Raw genomic sequence first — 17,246 nt, forward strand, 5'->3', positions numbered from 1 at the left:
ACCATCACACCTCCTCCTCCATGCTTTACGGTGGGAACCAGGCATGTAGAGTCCATCCGTTCACCTTTTCTGTGTCACACAAAGACACGGTGGTTGGAACCAAAGATCTCAAATTTGGACTCATCAGACGACAGCACAGATTTCCACTGGTCTAATATTCACTACATTCATACAACATACATACATAGTACATACTACATACATACTACATACATACAACATGCTACAGACACACAACATACATACAACATACATACTACATACATACTACATACAATACATTCATACAATACATACATATAGACATACAGTACATATAACATAGAGTACATACTCACCATTACTTGTCACTCTGTTCCCCGAAGCCAGTGTCATCTGTGAAAAAAATGAAAATAACAAACAACCGATATACTTCCTGATCCACAGAAATCCACGAATGTCCCACGACGATGTCCTGCACTGCATCACTGACAGGTTACTATCGTTCACTGTTCTCACTTTATGGCAAAAGCTGCGTGGGAACTTTCTCACACAGCAATGCCAAAAGTGAGACTAGGGACTATTTTTTTACAGTGGCGGAGGAATACAGTGCGGAAGGATACCTACCTCCCGTCATTGTATTCCTGGAGCCCCCTAGAGAGCGGTCGCATCAGCTGATGCTGCTGTTCTCCACGGGAGATCGTCGTGGGATACTCGTGGATTTCTGCGGATCAGGGAGTATATAGGTTGTTTGTTACTTTCATATTTTTCACAGATGACACTGGCTTCGGGGAAAAAAGTGACAAGTAAGGGTGAGTATGTACTCTATGTTATATGTACTGTATGTCTATATGTATGTATTGTATGAATGTATGAATGTATTGTATGTAGTATGCAGTATGTATGTAGTATATATGTAGTATGTATGTTGTATGTCTGTAGCATGTTGTATGTATGTTGTATGTATGTAGTATGTATGTATGTATGTTGTATGAATGTAGTATATATGTAGTATGTATGTAGTATGCATGTATGTATGTTGTATGAATATAGTATATCTGTAGTATGTATGTAGTATGTAGTATGCATGTACAGTGGGGAAAAAAAGTATTTAGTCAGTCAGCAATAGTGCAAGTTCCACCACTTAAAAAGATGAGAGGCGTCTGTAATTTACATCATAGGTAGACCTCAACTATGGGAGACAAACTGAGAAAAAAAAATCCAGAAAATCACATTGTCTGTTTTTTTTTCATTTTATTTGCATATTATGGTGGAAAATAAGTATTTGGTCAGAAACAAGCAATCAAGATTTCTGGCTCTCACAGACCTGTAACTTCTTCTTTAAGAGTCTCCTCTTTCCTCTACTCATTACCTGTAGTAATGGCACCTGTTTAAACTTGTTATCAGTATAAAAAGACACCTGTGCACACCCTCAAACAGTCTGACTCCAAACTCCACTATGGTGAAGACCAAAGAGCTGTCAAAAGACACCAGAAACAAAATTGTAGCCCTGCACCAGGCTGGGAAGACTGAATCTGCAATAGCCAACCAGCTTGGAGTGAAGAAATCAACTGTGGGAGCAATAATTAGAAAATGGAAGACATACAAGACCACTGATAATCTCCCTCGATCTGGTGCTCCACGCAAAATCCCACCCCGTGGGGTCAGAATGATCACAAGAACGGTGAGCAAAAATCCCAGAACCACGCGGGGGGACCTAGTGAATGAACTGCAGAGAGCTGGGACCAATGTAACAAGGCCTACCATAAGTAACACACTACGCCACCATGGACTCAGATCCTGCAGTGCCAGACGTGTCCCACTGCTTAAGCCTGTACATGTCCGGGCCCGTCTGAAGTTTGCTAGAGAGCATTTGGATGATCCAGAGGAGTTTTGGGAGAATGTCCTATGGTCTGATGAAACCAAACTGGAACTGTTTGGTAGAAACACAACTTGTCGTGTTTGGAGGAAAAAGAATACCGAGTTGCGTCCATCAAACACCATACCTACTGTAAAGCATGGTGGTGGAAACATCATGCTTTGGGGCTGTTTCTCTGCAAAGGGGCCAGGACGACTGATCCGGGTACATGAAAGAATGAATGGGGCCATGTATCGTGAGATTTTGAGTGCAAACCTCCTTCCATCAGCAAGGGCATTGAAGATGAAACGTGGCTGGGTCTTTCAACATGACAATGATCCAAAGCACACCGCCAGGGCAACGAAGGAGTGGCTTCGTAAGAAGCATTTCAAGGTCCTGGAGTGGCCTAGCCAGTCTCCAGATCTCAACCCTATAGAAAACCTTTGGAGGGAGTTGAAAGTCCGTGTTGCCAAGCGAAAAGCCAAAAACATCACTGCTCTAGAGGAGATCTGCATGGAGGAATGGGCCAACATACCAACAACAGTGTGTGGCAACCTTGTGAAGACTTACAGAAAACGTTTGACCTCTGTCCTTGCCAACAAAGGATATATCACAAAGTATTGAGATGAAATTTTGTTTCTGACCAAATACTTATTTTCCACCATAGTATGCAAATAAAATAAAAAAAAACAGACAATGTGATTTTCTGGAATATTTTTTCTCAGTTTGTCTCCCATAGTTGAGGTCTACCTATGATGTAAATTACAGACGCCTCTCATCTTTTTAAGTGGTGGAACTTGCACTATTGCTGACTGACTAAATACTTTTTTTCCCCACTGTATGTATGTTGTAGGAATGTAGTATATATGTAGTATGTATGTAGTATGTATGTATGTTGTATGAATGTAGTATATATGAGGTATTAATGTAGTATGTATGTATGTTGTATGAATTTTGTATATATGTGGTATGTATGTAGTATGTAGTATGCATGTATGTATGTTTTATGAATGTAGTATATATGTAGTATGTATGTAGTATGTAGTATGCATGTATGTATGTTGTATGAAAGTAGTATATATGAAGTATGTATGTCGTATGTATGTATGTTTTATATATGTAGTATGTATGTAGTATGTAGCATGTATGTTTTTTTTTTTTTACATTCAACACATTAGCCGGATGATGGGACTACTACTGTCCCATCATTGGCTATTGTGTCAATCACTGTCAATGTAGCAGGCATAGCCCGATGGGACTTGTAGTCCCATCGGACGATGCCTGCACACACACATGACCCCCGGCAGGCCCGCACAGTCCCCCGGCAGCCGGCACAGGCCCACAGCAGCCGGCACAGGCCCCCGGCAGGCCGACCCAGTCCCACGGCAGCTGGCATAGGCCCCCGGCAGGCCCGTACAGACCCCCGGCAGCCGGAACAGGCCCCTGGCAGGCCCACACAGACCCCCGGCACAGGCCCCCGTCAGTCCCGCACAGACTCTCGGCCGGTGGCACAAACCCCCGGCAGGCCCGCACAGACCCCCGGCAGCCGGCACAAACCCCCTGCAGGTCCGCACAGACCCCCGGCAGCCGGCACAGACCCCTGGCAGGCCCGCACAGACCTCCAGCAGCCGACACAGGCCCCCGGCAGGCCTGTACAGAACCATGGCAGGCCCGCACAGACCCCGCCCACAGACACACACAGTGTCCGCCCACGCACCGCCCACACTCTTCCCCCCTCCCGAACTGGATGTGCAAGGAAAGAAAGGGGGTTTTTTAATTCCGATATTTCTGTCCCATTGACTTGAATTGGCGATACCCGATACTTTTTGGGTATCGGGCTGATCCAATCCGATCCGATATTTCTCAATATCGGATGGTATCGCTCAACACTAGTCATAGCCCTTTCAAAACTCAGACAGATACCTTGTCTCGCTCACACCTTGAACCTGGTGGTGCAGTGCTTCCTCAATAATTATCCGTAGTTAACAGCCCTGCTCTATAAGGTGCGAAGACTGTGCTCGCACATCCGCCGGTCACCATACACTCCAGTCGTATGCAGAAGCTGCAGCGATTGCTCCACCTTCCCAAGCACCGCCTAATTATTGACGTTGCAACAAGGTGGAACTCCACCCTGCACATGGTTCAGAGGCTGTGCGAACAGAGGCAGGCTGTAATGCATTTGTGGGAGGATACACGGGCAGGCAGTTTGAGGGCAGACATGGAGTTGTCTGGTTTGCAGTGGTCGAAGCTGAAAGACCTCTGTAAAGTCCTTCAGTGTTTTGAGGAACGCACATGACTGGTAAAACGTAAACGACGCCATCATAAGCATGAGCATCCCACTTATGCATCTGCTCATGCAAACTTTGACGCACATTAAGGAGCAGGCGTCTGCAGCCGAGAAGGAAGAGGAGGAGGGAAGCCTTGCTGACAGTCAGCCTTTGTCTGGTCAGGGAACTGTCCTGGACGAGGTGGAGGAAGAAGAGGAATAGGAGGAGGAGGATGATGGGGATGGTTATTTAGGGGTGGAGGATGCTACTCAGTGGGCAAGAGAAAATGTTGGCGTGGCAAGGTCAGGTACAGGGTTTGTGCGTGACTGGAGGGATGTTGATTTACCAGAAAGTGCTCCTCCACCCAGCACTTGCAGTGCATCATTGACACCTGGAACATTGGCCCACATGTGTGATTATGCCTTGCAGATCCTAAAAAGGGACCCCCGTAGTGCCAAAATGATGAATGATAACGACTACTGGTGGGCGAGCATCCTGGATCCACGCTATAAAGGCAAATTCCAAAACATCATGCACAGGAGAACCTAAATCTAATATTGGCTAACAAACAAGCAACTCTGGTAAACCGTTTGTTTTGAGGCATTCCCAGCACACAGCGCCGGTGATGGTTCTCCCACGAGCCGTAGGGGGCAACATGGAAGAGGTGTTTGTGGTGCACACAGCCGAAGTAGCGTTGGACACAGGGGTTTCATGACCATGTTGTGGACTGATTTTTCAAGTACCGCTCACACGACTGGTTATACTGCATCGATTGAAAGTGACATGAGACAGCAGTTGTCAACTATGGTTACAAACTACTTCTCCTCCCATATCGATGTTCTCCCTCACAGGTCATTCCCCTTTGACTATTGGGCCTGTAAACTGGACACCTAGCCTGAATTGGCACAATATGTCTTACAGGAGCTCGCTTGCCCTGCTGCTAGTGTGCTATGCGAAAGAGTCTTCAGTGCTGCTGGATCAATCCTGACAGAAAAAAGGACCCGTCTGTCGACCCAAAATGTTGATGATCTAACCTTCATTAAAATGAACCATGCATGGGTTTCAAAGGATTTTGTCCCACCTTCCCCTGCTGACACGTAGGTTGCCGGAAAAATGGCTTGCTTTTGCCCTCCTTTTCCTTGGACTTCTCCAATTCCTCCATTTGCAGCTGCTGAATGTCCATCATCAACATATGTCATTTTTTCAACCTCCCTAACTGGGCTGCCTCACACCCAGAGCCGGAGTCACCACCTGGCGCACGCACCCATGCGAGTGCCTTTGCCATGGACAGGTGGGTGGTCCCACACTTGGGCGACGGCACTGGTACAGGGTCCCTCATAGTACAATCAAGTGACTCTGACAGTGGGGGTGCACACCCGCCGTCAGACACACCGCCTTACTATGAGGGGCCCTGTGTCAGTACCGCCGCCCATGAGTGGGCCCCCCTACTTGCTCAGGGCCCCAGCACTTGCAGTACTTACCTCTCCCTGCTCCACCATTGTGTAGTCTTGGCTATTAAATCCTTCACTGGGACTGCCAATACAAATTTGGTGAACTGATAGATGATGGTTAAGACGTAGCTATGCCCTGTCCTGCTGGGCTCTATCTTCAGATGATCAATGGCTTCCATTTGTTATGGACGTCGACTCACAATGAGATGCAGTGGTGGTTTATCATCAGCTTTTACGGTTTTCCTACTCACAGACGTGTGACATTCCTCCCCACATTTTTAAATGTGTCCTCTCATGCCAATCCAATAGAATCGCCTACGGCCTGTGGCTTCTGTCTTTTGCACTGCAAAGTTACCTGACAGATTATGGTAGGCAGTGAGGACAATGTCTGCATCTCTCCCTGTGATCACAATTTGATGGAGATGAGTAACGGTGATGGGATCCATGGTACTGCGATACAGCAAACCTTACTTCACAAGAACTGTTTTCGCTGTCTCCACAGACAAAGTAATTGAGGGTCAGCATCACCTCTGAGAATTCTCCCGGGAGTTTTTCCCGTAATTAGTAATTCCAAAATTTCAGCAATCACTCGACTTTCCGTCTTTACTTGCATCCATCTCGCTTCCACTTGCGGAGAGTCTGGACTGTCTTACTGAGACTGAAATATATATGAAGATTGAAAAATACCCCAAAAGTGTATACTGGTGTATGTTTCAAATACATTACCCTTTTTCTACTTTTTAGATTCTTGTCTAATTCATACTGAGGCTGTGAGTGTCTTTGTCGGACTACGGAAATATACACGGAGATTTTTAATTTTTAAACTATGCTACATATATACCTGTTATCCGGTGATACTGTACCCTTTCTCAACTTTCTACAATCTTGTCGAATCCATACTGTGCCTGAGACCGTCTGAGTCTGCCTCCTGATATATAGACATAGATTTTTAATATGTAAACTATGCTATATATACCTGTTATCCGGTGATACCGTACCCTTTCTCAACTTTCTACAATCTTGTTGAATCCATACTGGGCCTGAGACCGTCTGAGTCTGCCTCCTGATTAGAGATGAGCTGTGTTCGAGTCGACCTGTTCGCCAAGTTCAAATTCGAGCTGTTTTGGGAGGTGTTCGAGCCGTTCGTCGAACTCGAACACTTTGCTTAAAATTTGGCTGTTCGAGGTTCCGTTCGAGAACGGTTCATTCACCAAAAGTGTAACTTTATTTTCACATTAATATTGGTTTTCAATGTTAATAGACAGTTTCATGGCATAGTAGTGGTGTCTGGTAGCCAGCGGTGTAGTACACCTGTCAAGGAGCTACACCATGTGTGTTTCTAATAATTTTTTACCGCATCTTGTCCAGAAAATCCTTTTGGGTCTTGTAGAACTGTCTGCTAATCAGCAGAGGAGCCCACCCATGAACCTAGCTATGCCGCCTGTTTACGAAAGAATCAGTTTTTGACTGCATTTAGCCCAGTTAATACTTTGGTCCTTGTAACTGTGTCTGCTACTCAGCAGAGAAGCCCACCCGTGAACCTAGCTATGTCCCCTGTTTATGAAAGAACCAGTTTTTGACTGCATTTAGCCCAGTTAATACTTTGGGCCTAGTAACTGTGTCTGCTACTCAGCAGTGGAGCCAAACCTTGAACCAAGCTGTGCCGCCTGTTTATGTAAGAACCATTTTTTAGCTCTATTTAGCCCAGTGAACTTTGTCTACTGCTCAGCAGAGTTGCCCACCCGTGAACCAAGCTATGCCACATGTTTATGTAAGAACTGTGTGCTACTCAGCAGAGGAGCCCAGCTGTTAAGCAAGCTACAGCATCTGTGATTTGGACACTTAATTTTTTCACATTTTTTCTGGAATGCCGGTTAGGCCTAATTCCGGAATTCCGTTTGACCTGCACTTACTGGGAAATCCTCGTTCGCGGGGAAGAATTGGAATCCCAGATCCCCATCACTAACGGGGTTCAGCGGGTTATCCGCTCCTGTAAGCGACACACGCTGGTCCTTTCAGTGTAGCAGACCTGTTATTGCTCAATCTCGCATGCCAGATGCCAGAGCCTCGTGTGTCCCTCTAGTAAGCTGGACACGGACCGCGGGGGCATGCCGGAGTCTTGTTTGTTAACGGAATTAAGCTGACAAATCGCTAGCACAACTAAAAACGGCCATGCACAACCACCCACAGAATCGACAAGGCTTGCAATCTGTCCATCCTTTCCGTGGCTGGCATGGTTGAGGATGCCCGTGTGGAGTCCAATTAAGCCACAGACTCCACTCCTGGTGGTGCTCTTAAGGACATTCCTTTAAGGTTCAGCTTTGCAACCATACTGCCCCCGGAAACCAAACACTTTGCCTTCATGGACGCTGTTCGGAGGGTCGTGGGAATAACGCCGCCCGATCGGCAGTTGACATAATTTATGGTGGGAAGTCTGACGGTATATGATCATCTTCGATTTTAGAATTTTAGATTTTTTTTTATTTTAGATTTTTACTCCAGCCTTTCTTGACTTTATAAGGGCATGACATGCCTATATCTGTGTCTCTTCCTCCTTTTACTCCTCCACCTCTTTTCTATATGTAGTTGCCCTTTTCCATGTTATTTGTGTCTTCTGAGCATTTTGTCTGCTTTGGGACACCGTTTAAGGTGTTTTGTAATCGTTTTCTATGTGTTTGTATGTGTTTGTGTTTGCCTGCCATTCGACGAACTTGCCTCCTGTTACTAACTAACCGAACCGAACTCGAACACTAGCGGGGTGGCTCAACACTACTCCTGATATATAGATGTACATTTTTAATGTTTAATCTATGCTATATATACCTGGTATCTGGTGATACTGTACCCTTTCTGCCAGGAAGTCCTCCACCCACCACTCTAATGTAAGTGTATCATTGACACCTGGAACATTGGCCCACATATGTGATTATTTCTTGTGGATCTTCTTTTTATATTGTGGTGTGATCCATCCTGAGCGTGTGAGAGTCTGTGGGTTACTCCTGCAATTTATATGTAGATTTAAAAATTACCCCAACACTGTATACAGCTCTACGCTTGTGATACATTACCCATTTACTGCTTTTTATATTCTGGTCTAATCTAAACTGACCAAGTGAGAGTCTATTTCTGACTGTGGAAATAAATACTGAGATTGACAATGACCCCTACACTGTGTACAGCTGTATGCTTCAGATCCATTACCGTTTTATGGCTTTTTATATTGTGTTGTAATCCATACTAAGCCTGAGAGCGTCTGTGTCTGCTTCCTGAAATATATACAGAGATTTAGAATGTTTAAACTATACTATATATACCTGCTATCTGATGATACTGTACCCTTTTTATATTCCTGTCTAATCCATACTGAGCCTGTGAGCGTCTGTGTGACTCATGAAATATATAGGGAGATTGACAATTATCCTTTGACTGTATAGAGCTGTACACTTCTGATACAGTACCATATATCTGATGTTATTTTGGGTAGATTTTCTCCAAAATTTGGAAGTATGGTGGAAGAGGCTGCGGACGTGGGAGTGGGGAGCCAGCTGGTACTGATGGTGGTGGTGTATCTGATGGTAGTGGCAAAATCACAATAGCAGCTAAGGCAGGAGGTGTTGAGCCTGCGTCATGGTCTGGCTCCGGAATGCCTGGAAGGCTACCTCTTTTGGGAATAGGTTAGTAGAGCATCAGGAACTGGTTTTGGCTTACATTGCTGAACAGACTCCAGCTAATATGTCCTCCTCTTCTGAAGTTTCAAAAAATGCAAGCACTGAGTCGTCAAGTGCTGGCTCCTGGTCAGGAAGAACCCCTTTCCTTGTGTCCTTCACCCCCACCAAAAGTGAATGATGCAGCAGGCCACACTTCACATTAGTCCATGTAGCTCTTTCTCACATACTGTCACATCTGCCATGTCTGTTTTGCTTCATGACCCTGGAGCGGTGTGCACACGCATCTCATGTCTGCTATCCTGCATGTTCTCTAGAGCATTGTGCACACTCACCTCATGACTGTTGGGCTGTAAGATGCCTGCGTTCTGCTCTGCCTTCTGCAATCATCTCTGCATGTCTGAAATCTCTGATCATGTGACCTTTCCTAGGATCCTGCATTGTCTGGTTCTGTGATCATCTCATCATGTCTGAAACCCTGATCATGTGACCTTTCCTAGGATCCTGCACTGTCTGGTTCTGCAATCATCTCGTCATGTCTGAAACCCTGATCATGTGACCTTTCCTAGGATCCTGCACTGTCTGGTTCTGCAATCATCTCCTCATGTCTGAAACCCTGATCATGTGCCCTTTCCTAGGATCCTGCACTGTCTGGTTCTGCAATCATCTCTGCATGTCTGGAACTCTGATCATGTGACCTGCCTAGGTTTCAGCACTGGTTCAGCAAACATCCCCGCATGTCTGGAATTCTCATCATGTGACTGCGCTCTGTGATCCTGGAGCATCTGAACTGGAAGTTCTCCCCTGGTCCTGACCCAGAAGAGGAGATGCTATGCCCTATATCAGACCACCCCTTCCTATGCTCAGGGCCTGAGTATTGTGTTGCTTCCCTTCATGACTGTTTGGTCTGCTGGGTTGCTCCCTCTATTCTGTGCCTGTGCACTCTGTCCTGTCGTGCGTCTTTGCACACGCTCTGTGCTCGTACTCTGCCTCTTGTCTCGTGCCATGTCTTGTGTTGTCTCTCGTGCCATGTTTGTCTTTGCCTTGTAGTACTTCCGTTGTTTTCTGCCATAGTCTGTTTCCTATGTCTCACCTTAGCTATTCTTTGACTTGTAGTCCTTCCTCTGTTATCTGTCTTGCCTGTTTCACTATGTCTGGTCTTTGCTATTCTGAGCCTTGTAGTACTTCTAATGTTCTTGTCTCAGCCTGGTTTTCTGCACTCTGTCCTCTGGTGCTCTCTTGCACATTTCCAAGTCTAGTCCCAAGGTCTTCCCTTGGCCCGGTTCTGGGCTTCTGCCTACGCTCCGTTGCTAGACTCTGTCCTCGCTCTGACCTGGCTCTGTTTCTGCTTATGTTCCGCTCCGTGTTCTGCTCCGTGTTCCGTACCTTGTTTCTTGCCTAGTCTTGCCTTGCTCCTTGCCTTGTTCCTTGCCTTGTCCTTGCCTTGAACCCCGGCGTGGGTTCCCCTTGGCCATCTCCTGTGCCGTGGTAGGTGCCTCGTGTTTGTGTACAGCCGTGTGCACTGGCCAGTTAGGCGTGCCTCCTGTGTGGCTCCTAGCACGCAGCCCTTCCTTGGACCTTGGCGTGAGTCCTAGCACGCACCCTGCCTTGAACCCTGGCGTGGCTCCTAGCACGCACCCTGCCCTGAACCCTGGCGTGGCTCCTAGAACGCACCCTGCCCTGAACCTGGCGTGGCTCCTAGCACGAAGGTTCCTTTGCCCGCCTCCTGTGCCTTAGTCATGTCTCATGCTGGCGTTACAGCCGTGTGCACTGGCCAGTGATTTGTGCGTCCCGCGTGGCTCCTAGCACGCGTCCTGCCCTAAACCTTGGCGTGGCTCCTAGCACGCACCCTGCCTTGAACCCTGACCCTGGCGTGTCTCTTTGCACGTGCAGGACTGTCTTTTACCTTGTTCTTTGGCATGTCTCTACACACGCACTCTGTCTTGTACCTTGTGCTTTGGCATGGCTCTACACACGCACCCTGTCTCATTTTGTGAACCCTGGCGTGTCCCCTACACACGCACCTTGCTTGCACCTCGCTTTGAACCCTGACATGTCCCCTACACACGCACCTTGCCTTGCACCTAGCTTTGAACCCTGGCGTGTCCCCTACACATGCACCTTGCCTTGCACCTAGCCTTGGACCTTGGCGTGTTCCCTAAAATGCACCATGCCTGGATATCTGTCGTGCCTCCTTGCCTGAACCCTGGTTTGCCTGCCGGATTCCCGGAACCTGCCGATCGCTGCCAGAGATCGTAAGCTGGTCGACTGCGGCCTGATGTCCGGAGCTGATGTCCGCAGCCTGATGCCTTGATCATTTCGATCGTTGCCAGCGGTCCGGAGTCCGATGCCATTGTGCCTTTACCTGTACCTAGGTGTGCTACCTGGCACATACTATGCTATGGACCTTGGCGGGCCCACGCGCGCACCTTGCATGTTTTGCTTGTTTTCGTTTGCACTGAATGTTATCCTGAAGATCTTAATGAAGACACCTTGCACTTACATCTTGTCTTGTCTTGTTTCCTGCTTGCACCTGGTCGTCATACACTCCCATAGTGTCCCCTGAGCCAGCCGTCTGGTCCCAGCAGTCGTGGTGGCTCACCCCCTTGGTCTTGCCCCTGACACTCCCTGTATAGGTGGTGGATTCTCACAAGGTCAGCTCGCCCTCGGTGGGTGGGTGTCATGACCTAGAGGGCCCACTCAAAAAATGGGCTCAGCAGAAGCTGAGTCCGTCACACATATCATGCCTGTGTTATTAAGTCAAATAGTGAATTCCCCAGTTCAAGATGAATCTGACATGGAGTGTGGGTAGCCAGCCAGGGCAGTGGGGTTAATCGGTATCAGGCCGGTGTCTCAGAGGGATATGTTATGGTGGTGGTGACCCGGTCCGTGGCCCTAGGCGTCCACGCAAAGGGGTGAATAATGTTTATAGGTGAATGATATGTGACACCACCTGTGGTTTCTGATCAGATTGCCCAGCATTGCAGTGTCACTTCCCTGGGACAGATGTTGTGGTGCAGCTAAGATTTAGAAGCCCTGCACAGGTAGGGCCGTAGTCGCAGGGCAGATGAAAGAGTTGGTAGATGGTGTGCAGTGCAGGATGTAGCAGAGCCGTGCGGCAGGCGCAGGAAAAGGTGAAAGACACAGTCGTGCAGTTCCTTTACCTGTACTTGTTAAGTGCTGTCCAGGACCAAGAGTACAGATGGAGAAGGAGTTGGTCAGCCTGGAAGCAAATTAGGAATTATCTCTCTGCAGATAGGTAGTGTGGCCTCCGTTCTAGTGCTTATCTGAGGTACTCACAGTACTGAGTTCACTGAAGTTCCCCCTGTTGACTCTCTTTTGGAACTTTCTCGTATGGCAGGCAGCCGTAGCCTTTTCCTTCTGGCTCACACAAGTCGCTGCTGGGGCCGCCGAGCCTTAGTTGGGAACAGAGCATTTACAGCTGCTACTTCCTCCGGTTTCTGCTGCAGGACCATCAGAGTTCCTACAAACTCGGAGACCGGAATCCAGACCATGCACTCCAGCTAGGAGTGAGCCTTAACTCTGCTCATCCTCCAGCTCCCCTTCTCACGTCCACACACTTCCTCTTCCCTTCACAGACTGCCCTAACTTCCCTCCTCCTGACCACAGAGAGCAGCTCCTCAGCAGTCAGTTTCAGAGCTCTCCCTGCTGGCCTGGAGTGGGTACTGAGTTGTGTGTTGGTTTAACTGCTAGAGAGATCCTTCATTGCTCCCAAGCATGACATCACACTCCTTAGGAGGAAGGTAATGCCACTGTGGCAACCGTACTCCTGGGGGCGCCACAAGTGCACTGATGCCCAGCCACTGCTAGATGATTCTGCTGGTACATTGACTCAGACCACTACATTCCCCTCGCACTCTACACAGCCAGAATCTGACCCTGATGAAACTCTGGTTCCTCTTCCTGCATACTATACCACCTTACACGGTGACAAAGAGGAAGGTGCAGATGAAAGTGCAGATTCCTTGAGCAGGTGGGGGGGCATACACATGGACGATGGCACTTGCACAGGGCCCCTCATAGTACGCAAAAGTGTCTCTGCCGGTGGGAGGGCCCACCCGCCGTCAGACACACTGCCGCGCCCCACCCGCCGTCAGACACACTGCCGCGCCGTCAGACACACTGCCGTACCATGAGGGGCCCTGTGCCAGTGCTATCGCCAATGAGTGGGCCCCCCTGCTTACTCAGGATCACAGCACTTGCAAAGTTGAAATACTTACCTCTCCCTGCTCCACTGCCGTGACGTCTTCCACATTTGCTGACAGTGACATTCTGGTCAGAGAGCGCGATGACATCACGTCTGTACGCCCTCTGCCTAAACAGTCCAAGTGCAGAGAGATGGAAGATGGGGCGACGAGGAGTCCAGACTAGTACAGGGATTCCCTAGCGAGGAGACTTATTTAATTGTTTTAAAGGTTGGGAGCAATTTTTGAGGAGCACTATACTCTGGAGAATGATATATTGGGCCCACCATAAACTGGAACAATCCAAAGGTGGACATCAGACAATGGAGCAGCATTTACAGGGCCCATTATACACTGGAGCATTAGAAATGGGGCCCATCATATATGGAGCATTATTTAGGCCCATAAGACAGTGGAGCTTCATCCATGGAGACCAACATATACTGTAGCATTATGTGGAGCTCATCATATACTGTATCGAACATTATATGGGACCAATGATTCTGTATGGAGAAATATATGGGCCTCTTTACTCTGTATAGTGCACTATGCGGTGGCCATAATACTGTATGGAGTAATATGCTGTCCATTTTTGGAGCTACTGGAGAATTTAAAATGGATATCAGTCATGAGATGTAAGAAGTGAAGTATTTTTCATTGTACTATACCGCTATTGTTGTTTAAATACATGAACATATATGGGCGTCCGACCTAAGGTGACTTAAGAATCAGATGATATACTGGCCCTTGTATTCCAATGTCAGCAAGTCTACAATATCGGCTGGACCAACTGGCCTAAACTTCCTCTTCTGTGTGTCTGGAGACATGTCACAAGGCAATGCTATCATGAGATCACATCAGCTCCCCAGACTCTTGCATGGGGGGGGATAGCAGGTTATTTCCACCAACTAGCTATAGAGTTCAAACTGTAAATATGTATCTGTGTGCAGTATGGCTATATAAGAATACATGAGTATATAGCAGTATATGGAGTATATAGTAGTATATTGCCTATAGCAGGCAAATGACATCTAGATGAAATATATACATATATATATCCATAACACTATTTCTCTACCATATCAGAGGATCATGAATTGTGGCATGTGTTAAAGGAGCCCATTGACACTCTTTGGCCCGGGGCCCATGAAAATCTGGAGCCAGCCCTACCCACCCCCACAACTTTAGCCAACTAACCTCCAGTTTTCAATGCCTAACTATTATTATAAAGTAAATTATGGTTGACAAGCTTAAGTATCAAGAACTGATGTTTTTGGCATTAAAATGGGCACTGTAGGTGTGTTTTCTGTCCTCCACCCACTGCCGACTTTTCTTCCCCATTGACTTGCATTGGGTTTCGTGTTTCAGTTGGCCTTCGACTTTCAAGATAATCGGCCTATTGCGTTCGACCCGACTTTTGCGAAAGTCGGGTTTCGTGAAACCCGACTCGACCCGAAAATAGGCAAAGTCGCTCATCTCTACTCAACATACAATCCTCTGTCTCCAAACACAGACAGCCCTCTCATGCCCTCTCCTGCTCCCACCTGCTAACACTATCTCTGCACCTCCTCACTGCCGACGATATCTCTCCAAATCTTGGTCCTCCTCACCACATTCCCTCAGTCATTTCTACCTCCCATCCACACTCTATCACAACTTTCCGTAACCTCTCCAACCTTATACACATTCACCCGGTCCCAGCTTCCCCAGTCCCACTAACAGGAGCTCTGTGGAACACTTGCTCTGTCTGCAACAAACTTTCCTTCATCAATGATATTTTTATTACTAAAAAATTTTCTTTCCTCGCCATCACCGAAACCTGTCTCACCCCCTCTGACACAGCCTCTCCTGCTGCACTCTTGTATGGTGTTTCATCCCTTCCAACACCCCCCGCCCCAGCAGCAAGCATGGTGGAGTAGTTGATTTTCTCCTGTCAGATAACTGCTCCTTCACCCCAATCCCACTGCCACCCTCTGTTACCCTCCCTTCCTTTGAAGTGCACGCTGTGCGCATCTACTCCCCCTCCAACCTCCAACTGGCTGTCATTTACCATCAACCAGGTCCAGCCACCACCTTCTTTGACCACTTCACCACCTGGCTACTTCATTTCCTTTCCACTGACATCCCCACTATCATCTTGGGCAACTTAAACATCCCCATTGACACTTCCCTCTCAGCTGCCACTAAACTTCTACAGTGGAGGCCAAAAGTATTGGCACCCCTGCAATTCTGTCAGATAATACTCAGTTTCTTCCTGAAAATTATTGCAAACACAAATTCTTTGGTATTATTATCTTCATTTAATTTGTCTTAAATGAAAAAGCACAAAAAGAATTGTCCTAAAGCCAAATTGGATATAATTCCACACCAAACATAAAAAAGAGGGTGGACAAAAGTATTGGCACTGTTTGAAAAATCATGTGATGCTTCTCTAATTTTTGTAATTAACAGCACCTGTAACTTACCTGTGGCACCTAACAGGTGTTGGCAATAAGTAAATCACACTTGCAGCCAGTTGACATGGATTAAAGTTGACTCAACCTCTGTCCTGTGTCCTTTGTGCACCACATTGAGCATGGCGAAAAGAAAGAAGACCAAAGAACTGTCTGAGGACTTGAGAAACCAAATTGTGAGGAAGCATGAGCAATCTCAAGGCTACAAGTCCATCTCCAAAGACCTGAATGTTCCTGTGTCTACCGTGCGCAGTGTCATCAAGAAGTTTAAAGCCCATGACACTGTGGCTAACCTCCCTAGATGTGGACGGAAAAGAAAAATTGACGAGAGATTTCAATGCAAGATTGTGCGGATGGTGGAAAAAGAACCTCGACTAACATCCAAACAAGTTCAAGCTGCCCTGCAGTCCGAGGGTACAACAGTGTCAACCCATACTATCCGTCGGCGTCTGAATGAAAAGGGACTGTATGGTAGGATACCCAGGAAGACCCCACTTCTTACTCCAAGACATAAAAAAGCCAGGCTGGAGTTTGCCAAAACTTACCTGAGAAAGCCTAAAACGTTTTGGAAGAATTTTCTCTGGTCAGATGAGACAAAAGTCGAGCTTTATGGGAAAAGGCATTAACATAGAGTTTACAGGAAGAAAAAAGAGGAATTCAAAGAAAAGAACACGGTCCCTACAATCAAACATGGCAGAGGTTCCCTGATGTTTTGGGGTTGCTTTGCTGCCTCTGGCACTGGACTGCTTGACCGTGTGCATGGCATTATGAAGTCTGAAGACTACCAACAAATTTTGCAGCATAATGTAGGGCCCAGTGTGAGAAAGCTGGGTCTCCCTCAGAGGTCATGGGTTTTCCAGCAGGACAATGACCCAAAACACACTTCAAAAAGCACTAGAAAATGGTTTGAGAGAAAGCACTGGAGACTTCTAAGGTGGCCAGCAATGAGTCCAGACCTGAATCCCATAGAACACCTGTGGAGAGATCTAAAAATGGCAGTTTGGAGAAGGCACCCTTCAAATATCAGGGACCTGGAGCAGTTTGCCAAAGAAGAATGGTCTAAAATTCCAGCAGAGCATTGTAAGAAACTCATTGATGGTTACCGGAAGCGGTTGTTGGCAGTTATTTTGGCTAAAAGTTGTGCAACCAAGTATTAGGCTGAGGGTGCCAATACTTTTGTCTGGCCCTTTTTTGGAGTTTTGTGTGAAATGTTCAATGATTTGATTTTTGCTTTATTCTCGTTTGTGTTTTTTCCTTACAAACAAATTAAATAAAGATAATAATACCAAAGAATTTGTGATTGCAATCATTTTCAGGAAGAAAATGAGTATTATCTGACAGAATTGCAGGGGTGCCAATACTTTTGGC

At 46.9% G+C, this 17,246-nt stretch overlaps 1 long non-coding RNA gene across 1 annotated transcript in view; it reads right to left on the reverse strand.

Moving 5' to 3' along the window:
- The window catches only part of LOC141059703 (uncharacterized), a 59,800-nt gene that overhangs the window by 16,654 nt on the left and 25,900 nt on the right, over nucleotides 1-17,246 (reverse strand). The gene's annotated exons all lie outside the window — the stretch shown is intronic.

Source organism: Dendrobates tinctorius, unplaced genomic scaffold (assembly GCF_039654945.1).
Source record: "Dendrobates tinctorius isolate UK_male_01 unplaced genomic scaffold, ASM3965494v1 ptg000230l, whole genome shotgun sequence".
In the NCBI taxonomy this organism is placed as follows: domain Eukaryota; kingdom Metazoa; phylum Chordata; class Amphibia; order Anura; family Dendrobatidae; genus Dendrobates; species Dendrobates tinctorius.